At 49.3% G+C, this 11,394-nt stretch overlaps 1 long non-coding RNA gene across 1 annotated transcript; it reads left to right on the forward strand.

Moving 5' to 3' along the window:
- The first annotated feature begins 8,170 nt into the window (after window positions 1–8,170).
- LOC113928701 lies at window positions 8,171–10,256 on the forward strand. The gene is made up of 3 exons (XR_003521938.1): window positions 8,171–8,283; window positions 8,475–8,532; window positions 10,160–10,256. It is a non-coding gene; the product is annotated as an uncharacterized LOC113928701 (long non-coding RNA).
- Window positions 10,257–11,394: the final 1,138 nt, after the last annotated feature.

The following is an 11,394-nucleotide window of genomic DNA, read 5'->3' on the forward strand; positions in this document are numbered from 1 at the left end:
AGTTTCAGAACAATTGAAAGTAATGTATAATTATAGAAATCAGAACAGGGGTCATCTCTGGGGAGCTGTGGGTTTAACTGACTGGGGTGGGGCACAAGAGGACTTTCTGGGGTGATGGAAATGTTCTTTATGTTCATCTGGGTGGAGGTTATGTGGGTATAGGCACAGATAAAAGCCTACCACCTGTGTACTTAAGATGTGTGCATTTTACTCTATGGAAACCCTACCTCGATAAGGAAATAATAAGAAAGCAGGAGCCAGAGAATAGCTAGACTACCCCTCCCCATGCTCTCTTTACAATAAATTTCTTGTTTTTCCTCATGGCTTGACCTAGTTTCTGACCCTTGCAGACAAAAGAACTCACTCTCAAGTTGTGAGGACCTGTCAGACTTCTTGCCAGAAACCACCAGGTAACTGTGCCAAATGGGACAGAGCGTGTGCACATGCATTGTGCGTGTGTGCATATGTGCACATGTATAAGTGTGAGTTTGTGTGTTTATGCATGTTTCCATTTTGGCCAGCAAGGTGGTGGGTTTTTTTTTTAAATAGAAACATCACTTTTATTGATAAGTTAGGGCCACAATGGACAGCTTCCAGAACAGAAATAAGACGGTCCCAAGACAACGGAGTGTAAAATTGTAGCAGACAGGTTAATTACTCTTCACCCAAATCTTCTCCCTTGGCATTATCGACTCCAACCTCCTCATAATCCTTCTCAAGGGCAGCCCTGTCCTCACAGCCTCCATGCCCCGACCCACATACCAGCGAACAAAGGCAAGCTCGGAATACATCAGTTCTAACATTCATGAACGTGAATACCTTTAGGGAAGGCAGGCACCCTGGTCTATGAGGTCTGTATCTCTCTCCATCGTCTGGACTGTGAGGGCATTTGCCTCAGGGACCAGGACTTGGGGGATGAAGTGAAATTGAAGATCCCTCCCATTCTCAAAAGAAACTCCAGGGCCTGCTTGCTCCCCCTCATCCCTGGTGCTGGCCCCTGCCAGCCCTTTGTCCCCACCTGAGCCATGTGGGTCCTTCTCTCCCTCTCTCTTTCTGAGACCCTTATGACTCTTCCCCAGTACCCCTTTCTTGGGACTCTATCTCTGGGCCCTGCAGATCCTTTTCTGGGAGGTCCAGGGGCAGTAAGGCAGAATAGGGCACAGGGCTGGCCATCCCCTTCTCCATCCCTGTGGTCATTCCTTTCCAGGAGCTCCCACCTGGGCCCCCCGCCCTGCTGACTCCATGCTCCTCACAGAGATGCCAAGCTGCAGCTGGGCACCTCATAGCTCATGCCCTCTACAGGCCCAAGTAGAGAGCTGCTGGGAGGGTCTGTCATCCTGAGGCCAGAGCGCTTTCCTCATGCTCATTATCCAAACTGCAGACCAACAGCTCAGACCCTGTCATCCCTGCTGAAATGGGCTGCAGGAGTGACAGCGTGTGATGCCCAAGGATAAGTCAGAGGCTGGCTGAGTAGGGAAAGAGCTGTGTGGCCTGGCAGATAGGAAATGACGGGTGCTGTGTCAGAGCCTCATAAACAAGCATGACTTTACGCTCGTCCCCGCACACACCCCTCTGAGGTCATGCAGACTCCTCCCGTCCCCAGGGCCTGCTGCACACAGGCCCTGACGCCATGGGGCACGCGCTTCTGGGGCTGGGCCTAGGGCTTGTGCAAGAACCACAGGCACATGGGCCGCCCCGGCCCCGCCCCACGAACCATGGAGGCACCAGGCACCTCTCTGTGCCAGGCCTTGGCCCCGGTTCCAGGGACACAGAAAGTGGCCCTTGGCCCCAGCTCTCAGGGACTGGTGGGGAACAGGGCCATGTGACTATCCCATCACAATAGGATAATGGGGCCAAGTCCAAGGCCCTGAGGACAGCCAGCAGAAAGATGGATTTCTTCTGCCCTGGGTCAGAACAAGCTTCTGGGAGGAGGAAGCTTTGCAAATGTGTCCTGATGTAACTTGCCAAAGAAAGCAAAGGAAAAGGACTCCAGGCAGGGAGGCCAGGGAGGGCTGCGCGGAGGAGGGAAGCCAAGTGCAGGGACCAGAGAGGACTGTTGACCCACCGGCCCCAGGTTTCCTGCATTCTGCCTCCCAGAGCTGCCACGGGAGCCACACAGATTCAGAGCAGCCCAGCAGTCCTGGTTTCTCACCCCCAACCCTCCCATAGCAAGGAGAACACACAGGGATGGCAGACAGGGCTTCCTGAGATGTCCCCTACCCCCTCCCGGAGGCCCCTGAGGCCCAACGGTCTTAGCAGTTTCAAAGGCCTGCCTGCCGCGGCATCCCTGCTCCATGTGAGTTCTGGAATCCCCAGACCCGCAGAGCTCCCCCAGCCATCCGTACCCCCTCCCCCGTCTGTAATTTCCAAGTGCTCCCAGCCACCAGGTGGCAGGTGGCCAACATCTCTCTGGTCCCCAGGGGTCAGGCCCTGATGTGGCTTCAGGTTCCGTGCCTGGACCTGAAGGAGAAGGCTGAGTCCCAGCGGTGCATGCAGCCCCCACTCTGGGCCTCTGTTGTCGCCCCTCACCCCACCCCTAGTCCTCCTGTACATGTCCACAGATGGCTGGCAGGAAGAGGCCTTCCCCGTGCAGGACTGGCAACGGCCCCTGCTTGGGGCCACAGCTGGGACACGCTGGAGCCGGGGCTAGAGCTCAGAACCCAGCCAGGGGACGCGTCGGTCTGGTGGGGCGTGCCTGGCACTTCTGGGCAGCGTCCCCTGGAGGCCTGTGCCATGAAGTCGGCAGGCCCAGACACAGCTGTCTGCCCCGGGAAACGAGTAGCTGGGCCTGCCGCCAACCGGAGTGGGGAAGGAGGCCCTCGTAGGAACGCAGGGCTGGTGCCCAGCTCCTGTGGGCGGGGCTGCGGGTCACGTGGGGTCAGGACGTCGCCCTCTCCCAGCTTTAAAGAGGACCTTCTGTCTTCTGATGTTAGCAGGCTGGCAAGGAGCTGGAAATGCTCAGATGATCTGTGAGGCTCAGATCCCATGCATCTGGCACGCGCGGGCGGCCGGCGTGCGCGCTAAATCACGTGACCCTCACTACCCTGTTGTGTTCAGTTGAGAAACTGAGATCTTCCGGAGACTTGCGGTGACTTCCCAAAGGGGGCCAAGCCGGGTGGGAACCTGCCACGGCCAGCCAGGCTATGCGTTCGCCACCGACCCCTGCACCTCTCCCCAGGCTGGCTGCCTCCCTGAAGGCTTGATGGTGGCCGCAACCCAGGCTGGTCCGCACTGCCGCTGGCCCGGGCTTGGTGCATGAGGCAGGGAGGACCTTGTCGGAGTCTTGCCCCCAGTGGAGACTTTCAAAGCTCAGGTCGGGGCCTCGCAACAGTCTGTAGACCTTGGGGATTAATTCCTCCCCTGTGCAGAGAACATGCTGCCGGGGGAGCCGGGGTTCCCCGGGCCCAGACACTACACATGCAGGCTGAGCTCCATCAGGCTGTTTGCCCCTCACAAGCTGCCCCATGGAACCCTTTCAGAGGCTAGCATGCCGGAGACGGGCCCCACAGCCTGCACCTGTCTCAAGAAGGCTGCCACCATTACCTTTCCAGGTCTTTCCCATCTGCTGCTCCCCTGGGGAGCCCAAAGACCCCGATGCCGCCCGGCCCATCTGAGGCAGTCCCTTGGAGTAAAGGCGCATCTCTTGCACCTCTTTTCCCTAGAGCTGTGTTTGTGCTTCTGGCTGGAATCAGGTGAGCCATTCCACCTCCTCATGGCCACAGAACTCCCGAGAGCTCATATTCACGCATCGCTCCCAGTGGGCCACAAGCCATGCTAAGCGGTTCCGCGGTATTATTTCACGCATTCCTAGGAACAGTCTTCCGAGACCATTATTTTATTTTTGTTATACAGGTGAAATTGCTTGTGACAATACTGGAATTTAGTGGCAGAACCAACACTAGAATACAGACCTATCAGGCCTCGGAGTCTTTGCCTTTTTTTTTTTTTTAAGATTTCATTTGAGAGAGAGAGGAGGGGCAGAGGGAGAACGAGAGAGAATCTCAAGCAGACTCCACGGTGAGCGTGGACCCTAACGTGGGGCTCGAGCTCATGACCCTGAGACCAGGACCTGAGCTTAAACCAAGAGTCGGACACTCAAACCCCTGAGCCACCCAAGCACCGCTTGGAGTCCTTGCTTTTAATCAGTGTGCGCCTTCCCTCCTCCACAGTCGTGGATTCTGAGTCCCTGCCCCGACCTGTCACTTTGTATCCCTGAGCCATGGTTTCCTCATCTGTAAATAGGTTAGCAATGCCCACGTGCAAGCTCGTTATAAGGCGGGGAGGAAGAAATAACGCAGTAGGTCTGGTTGCCCATCATTCATGTCCGGGAGCCTGGAACCAAGATTGATGCTTGGCCAGTTCCTGAGATTGCGACCCTCAGAATCTTTTTGCTACTGACGGATGACGTTGTGTATCCCCAGATCAATGGGGCATTGCTGAGAAGTAGCAGCTTCTCAGGACTTGTCAGGATTGTTTCCTGCAAACATCAAGATTGCTGATACATCTAGTTTCACCCTTGGGACCCTGAGATTTGGTTACTATAGCAGGATGTGCTTATGTGACCAGCCATCTGGAAGACCCTGAGATCCTGGGACTTGAGTAGCCTTCTCTGGACAGACATTTCACGTGTGTCCCTGTAGTTCTCTGCTTGCAGAGAATAGTGTGTCCTGTGTGGCCCCTATGAGGGCAGGGCTTGGGAGTCTGTGCCTGACCTTTCAGGACATTTCCTGACCTTTCCGGACCTCGCCCAATACATATCTTTTTCCTATTGCTTTTGCTCTGTGTCCTTTCCTCTAATAAACTTTAACCATAAATATAACCTAGCATTGAGTGTTGTGAGTTCTGGTGAATCCTCCAACTCGAAGATGGTCTTGAGAACCACCCCCCAAAATAGCAGGTTAGAGGGAGATCATATAACACTTCTGCCCATGGCTGGCACATGAAGTGGGCCTCAGCAATGGTGGCCAGAATTACCACCTCTAGGGCTTCAGTCTGTTGCTGGCTTTTCCCCATAGACCCCATCCCCCCTCCTGACTGGTGGTGGGGTTTCACATTGACCTTTAGTTCTGCTCTTTGCCTCCCTAACTGGAGTCAGCATTCATTCACCCCCGGCTTCTTCAGAGGCGCCCTCCTCCTAGAACATCCCAGATCAGGCTGGGCCCTGTCCCTGGCAGGGGACAAGAAGTGAGGGGCTGACTCACGCATGACCTGATGGGCAAGTCAAGTCAATTCCGCATCCGGCCCACCCCTGAGAGGCGATAAGCTGTATTCCCTGGACTGGAGTGCTGACCCACAGTCTGGCTCAGCTGCCGTCATACTTATAAAGTCTGTGGCAGTTGGACCCATTCAAACTGCAGCACCAGCAGATGAGTGAGGAAAACATTCTGGACATCTGGCCTCGGCAGATGTCACATGGAGCAGACACGAGACATTCACTGTGCTCGGTTTCAACTGCTGGCCCTCTTCACCTTTACGTCCCTTTGATGAAGATGTGAAAACAATATTATCCTGTATCTTAACATTCTCTTAACTCCCTCTTACTCTACCATAAGAAATGGTGGAAATGCAGGGGCTCCCGGGCGGCTCAGTCGGTTAAACATCTGCCTTCAGCTCTGGTCATGATCTCTGGGTCCTGGCATCGAGCCCCGCATCCAGCCCTGCATCGGGCTCCACACTCAGCAGGGAGTCTGCTTGTCCCTCTGCCCCTCCCCCTGCTCATGCTATCTCTCTCTCTCTCCTCAAATAAGTAAATAAATAAATAAAATCTTAAAAAAAAAACAAACCAGTGGAAATGCAGTGATAAATTGCCGCTGACACTTGGCCTGAGAAATGGGGACAGCAAGGAGTCGTGCATTTTACGACAGTCTCCTCCATGCCCCAGCAAAGCACAGTGCTGCTTCAGTTTCAACTGTCAGTCACCGGGCAGGAATGAGGACCACAGCTGCCTGGCTTCCAATCTGTCCAGAGAGGTCAGTGATGTACATGTGAAATCTACCAAGTTTTAAATGCTGACTCAAAATGTTTTTTAAACACTGTGTAGATACCTCCCCTCCATACAAAAGGCGGGGGTAAGGGGGGACCAAAAAGCAAAATCTGCAAGCTAATTTTAGCTTGTGGTTTATCATTTTGTAACTCTCATCTAGAGCAATGCTGCTCAACACTTTTACTATCTATTAGAAGGTATTTTCCTTAAAAAAAAAAGAAGAAAAACAAGCATTTTATACTCACTGAGTAGTAGGAGTTCTTCTTAGTTATCTGTTGCTGTGTAACAAATCAGCCCACAGTTCAGTGGCTTAAAACAACACCTATGTATTATCCCATAGTTATTGCGGGTCAAGAATCAAGTGTGGCTTAACTGGGGGTCACTTATGAAGCAGAATCAAGGTGTCTGAAGGCTCAACCGGAGAAGGCTCCACCTCCATGCTCATGCACATGGTTGTTGGCAGAACGTGAGGACTCTTAGACTGAGGGCCTCAGTTCCTCAATGGCTGTTGGCCCAAAGCCATCCTCAACTGCTTAGCACATCGACCTCTCCATAGAGCAGCTCACTACAGAGAAGCTGTTTTCACCAAAGGGAGCAAGCGAGACAGGACCAGCAAGAGAGTGCATACGAGCAAGATAGAGTCACTGTCTCTCGCAGCCTAACCTCAGAGGAGATATCCATCACTGTTGCCATGTTCAATGTTTTAGGAGCAATCACTATGTCCAGCAGTCCCATGAGGTGAGCTGCAGGTTGAGACAAAAATCAAAGGTGGCAGCAGCCAGTGGCCACTGCCCTTTCAGAGAAGGGAAACTGAGCCAGAGTTGTTACCAAAACAGGATAGCATGGCAGAGGCTGACACAGTCCCAAAGCACTCTGCCTTTTGGGGGCTGGCCTGCCACCTAGACACAATGTCTACTTGGGCTGTCCCTGGGATTCAGGCCAAGGTCTCTGCCAGCAAGATGGAAGCAAGTAACAATCACAACACAATTACTGTAGTGGGGTGAGGGCACACAGAGACACGGTAGGAGGGGGTGCACGTCAACACAACGTTTTGAGACGGCAAGAGACTTAAGCATGGTCATTCCCTTTGTCCTGTCAATTTCCCCTCTATGAGTCTCGAGCATGAGAACAAATCAGAAAATCATACAACTGTATATATTTTAAATGATCCCACTGTTCTTTAGAAATAAATGTATATACTTAGGTATAGCCCTATGATTAATCTCTAGGGAGTAGAATTGCAGGGAAATTTACTTCTTTTCTTTATCTGCATATTCTGTGATGAAAATGAGTTACTTTTGTATTAAGATAATATTTTATGAATATACGTAGGTTGCAGCAGTTACTCAAACAGTGCAAATTGGCAGCATTAAAAATGTTCGAGACTTGGGGTGAGTATTTATGATATAGCCACACAATAAACCTTTGTGTGGTCATTAAAATTATGCTTGTAAAGTTTTAGCAATACCCGCAAAAATCTTTAATCAATAAATTTAAAATAAAAAAGACTTTCATAAAACATTCACACTTATATATTAAGATTTGGTTCCATTTCTAGCATATGGAGGGCGGGTGTTTTCCCCACCACCATGCTATTCTCCAACAGCTGCAGGGTGTCCTACAATTCAACTCGATTCTGACACTATGAACTTGGAGACAGCATCAGATTCTATGGGTTGAGGGCTCAGTCTTATAAGACTGCCTTCCACTTCAGATGCCAATCCCAAGTAGAGGGATTCTGTATTTTTGACTGACTGGCATAAATTAGAGATTCCCACAACCCAGTCCTTGGGTTCAATCAATTTGCTAGAGTGGCTCACAGAACTCAGGAAATTCATGTACTCACTAGGTTACTGATTTATTACAAAGGATATTAAAGGAGATGAGCCAACAGCCAAATAAAGAGATACAGAGGGTGAGATACCCCCACAACAGCACTTCTGTTCCCACCAGCATGGTGGCACGTGGAAGCGTTCTGGTTTACCAACCTGGAAATTCTCTGGACCCCCACGTCCTGGGTTTTTATGGAGGCTTCATTTCATATGTATAATTGATTGAATCATTGTCCTATGGTGACCTATTCAACCTCCAGCCCCTCTCTCCTCCGTGGAAATCAGGGGGTGGGACTGAAAGTTCTAACCTTCTATTCATGTTTGGTTCCCTTGGCAACCAGCCCCACCCTTAGATGCTTTCCAAAGTCACCTTATTAACATAAACCCAGTTGTAGTGGAAAGGAGCTTGAAACCAAAATACCCATTTCACCTTTATGGCAGTGAAGTGTTTTCAAGAATGGAGGACAGGTGACCCAGTGTAACAAAATATGTTCCCATTGCTTTTATCACTCAAACACTTCAGAGGGTTTTGAGACCTGTGAGCCAGGAACCATGGACAAATATGTTTTGGTCATCTGAATTACCAAACATATATTTCTTTTTTTTTTAAGTTTTTTTTATTTTGATTCCAGTAGAGTTAACATACACTGTTATATTAGTTTCAGGTGTACAATATGGTGATTCAAGAATTCCATACATCACCTTGTGCTCATCATGGTAAGTATACTCTTAATCCCCATCACCTATTCACCCTCCCCACCCCCCACCTCCTCTCTGGTAACCACCAGTTTGTCCTTTATTGTTTATATTTCTTTTAAGTTACAATATTGTACAAATGAAGTCAGTTGGACTCAATTTACGTAATCCAATCAACATGATTCAGTCAGCCAATACCATTATCTGACATACATTAGGCACTCCACCAGTGTGGTGCCAATTAATCTGGTTCTCCAGCCAAATCAATTAACTGGTCTGGTTTGGGAGTTTGGGTTTGGCTGGGGGAGGCTGACCGAATCCTTTAGTTGGGGTTTGATATACCGATTGTTAGAGTACCTGGGTTTGAGTGCTTTTATTTCACTATTTTGAGTGACTTATGTAAATGGCCATTAGACAGAAATGTTAGTTTACACATGCTTAGGAGCATATCCTGAAAGAAATCCACCAAGAGAGTGACAGTGGTTATCTCTGGGTTGATGGAATTGTGGTAATTATATTTTATTTTTTCATGCTTGTTGTAGATACTGTTTTGTTTCTCATTTTTGCTCTCCCCTTCCGGTGAGACCTCTCTGCCCATTGCCTGTGACTCAGAGGGCCTCCCTCTGAAGGGAGCATATTATCCTGCTCCACAGACATTGGGCTTGGCCATCGATGTGCTCAGACAACAGGATATGGGCAGAAGTGATATACACGATGTTGGAGCCGAAGCTTTAAAAACTCATTGTAGGTTCAGCCAGTTCCATTTTCCTTGCTACGAGAACAACACATCCCAAGGGGGCTGATTCTGCAGCCTGTGTCTTGGAGTGGAGACACAGAACAGAGCCTGGCTGATCCACAGCTAGTATAAAACACGAGGGAGAAATAAACCTTTGTTGCTGTAAGCCACTGAGATTTGGGGAATCATTTGTAGCATAAAGCTAATATTTTTCTTTATTTTCCAAGTTTTCTACAAGTAATATGCATGAGTTTTAGAATCAGTTTCTAAAATGTATTAAGATACATATGATTCTCTAAGTATTTACTTTAAAGCTTTTTATCTGTCCAGAGTCTGTTATAAAAAACAAGGCTTGAATATTCTCACTAAATTAGATTTTGAGGGACCACAAGTTTCTAAAAGTTATTTGAGAGTAATTTACGTTAAGATCAAAGTTGTTCTGGACACCTTTGCCAGCCTGACCCTGCAGAGGATGCTCAGTAGTCTGCTGGTCCTGGGAGGAGGGTCAAGAAGCAATAACCAGGTGTTACAGGTCAGCATTAACTCTGCTTGCCCAGCACCCATCGCCCCTTCTGGTGATAGCACCCTGGTTCCTCCCCAGGGAAGCAGGCCTCTCCCACAGCCAGCAAAAGAAGTTTGAAGGGCTGACCCACTCCCCCCAGCTTTAGGGGTGTGTGTGCAACCCTGGCCTGGCCAATCAGAGCAGTGAGACTTCCTGGCCTCGGTGATTAGCCCAGAGAGTCATAAAACCCACAGCAAGCTACAATACTACCATTTTACAAAGTACTTTATTCTCCTTCTGCACCCGCCTTGACCAGTAGAATATGGGCAGAAGTGATGCATGCCACTTTCAGGTCTGTAACTTAACATGTCTTCTATGTGGAATATTCTTTTTCCTTTCCCTGACTGAAGCTTCGCACTGAAAATGATCACAAAATGGGAGGAGCCTGGACACGTTGGTGACTACTTGGAGCAAAGCCTCCACGTCCCAAACACATTGGATTGTGATGTGAGTAAGCAGTAAGAGATTTGAGGATTTACATGTTACCACAGCAAAGTCTAGCCCACTCTGACAAATATATGACCCAAACCCAGGCCAGACTAATTACAGTCATCCCTGAGGACTTTGGTTTGGAAGGAGTTACTCTCTTTTTCCTGGAGTTGCTAAGCTAAGAGGATGTAAACCTGGAGTGCTAGGCTTATCATCCATTTATTCATTTATTCATTCCACAAGTATTTATTGAACCCTTACGATATTCCTAGCACTGGCCTGGGCTCGCAGGCCAGGGCTGTGCGGTGGGGAACAGGCAGTCTGACAACGAGGTTTAGCAGAGGAAAGCCAAGCTGAAAAATGGAGCATTGGGTTACCTTGCTGGATCCAGCCATACCTGAGACCATCTGTACTCTAGTCTCCAAACCATTTGAATGGGGTTTCTGACACTTGCATACAACAAGTCATAACTTGACATTGATTTTCTTTTGATTCAAGGGAAAGCCTGAAATGAAAGAAAAGTCCCAGGTTTGTGTTGTTATCTCAATGGGCTGATTAGAAGCAGAGCACAGATATTAGCCCAGATACAGCTTGCCAAAGCAGAACAAGTGGACAGAAATGATAGGGTGCGGGATTGGGCATGTTCTGGGTCATTGGGACACAGCCCTAAAGACAGGGCAGTGAAGAGCAGCCCTGGCACCAAACCTACCACCAAGACTGTGCTCTGACTGCTCGGATCAGCTCCACCAGCAACAACTTCGCTCCTGACCTCAGGCATTCAGGCTGCCCTGTCCTGGGCTATGTCTTGCTCTAGGCTTGGATTTGACAAAAAACTGTAAGTCAAAACTAGGAGAAACAAAAAATGAATGTCAATTTAATGTTTATAGTACTCCTACTGTGTTCCATTTTCAGTGCTGGTTTAGAAGAACTGTCTTGAACACTTTCTACACACCAAGAACTTTATCTTTCCTCCCTCCTTCCCTTCCTTCCCCCTTCCCTTCCTCCTTTTATTCAACAGTAATTGAACATAACCTCAGCCAGGCCCTGTAGCGGGCAGTGATCACTGAAAAATCAGTGGAATGAGGGGCTGTTTGGACTCACAGAAAGTGTGCTAGTCATTAACATTGTTTGCTAAATAGTTTTAGCTCCCCCCCTT

This window comes from Zalophus californianus, chromosome 5 (assembly GCF_009762305.2).
Source record: "Zalophus californianus isolate mZalCal1 chromosome 5, mZalCal1.pri.v2, whole genome shotgun sequence".
NCBI lineage: Eukaryota > Metazoa > Chordata > Mammalia > Carnivora > Otariidae > Zalophus > Zalophus californianus.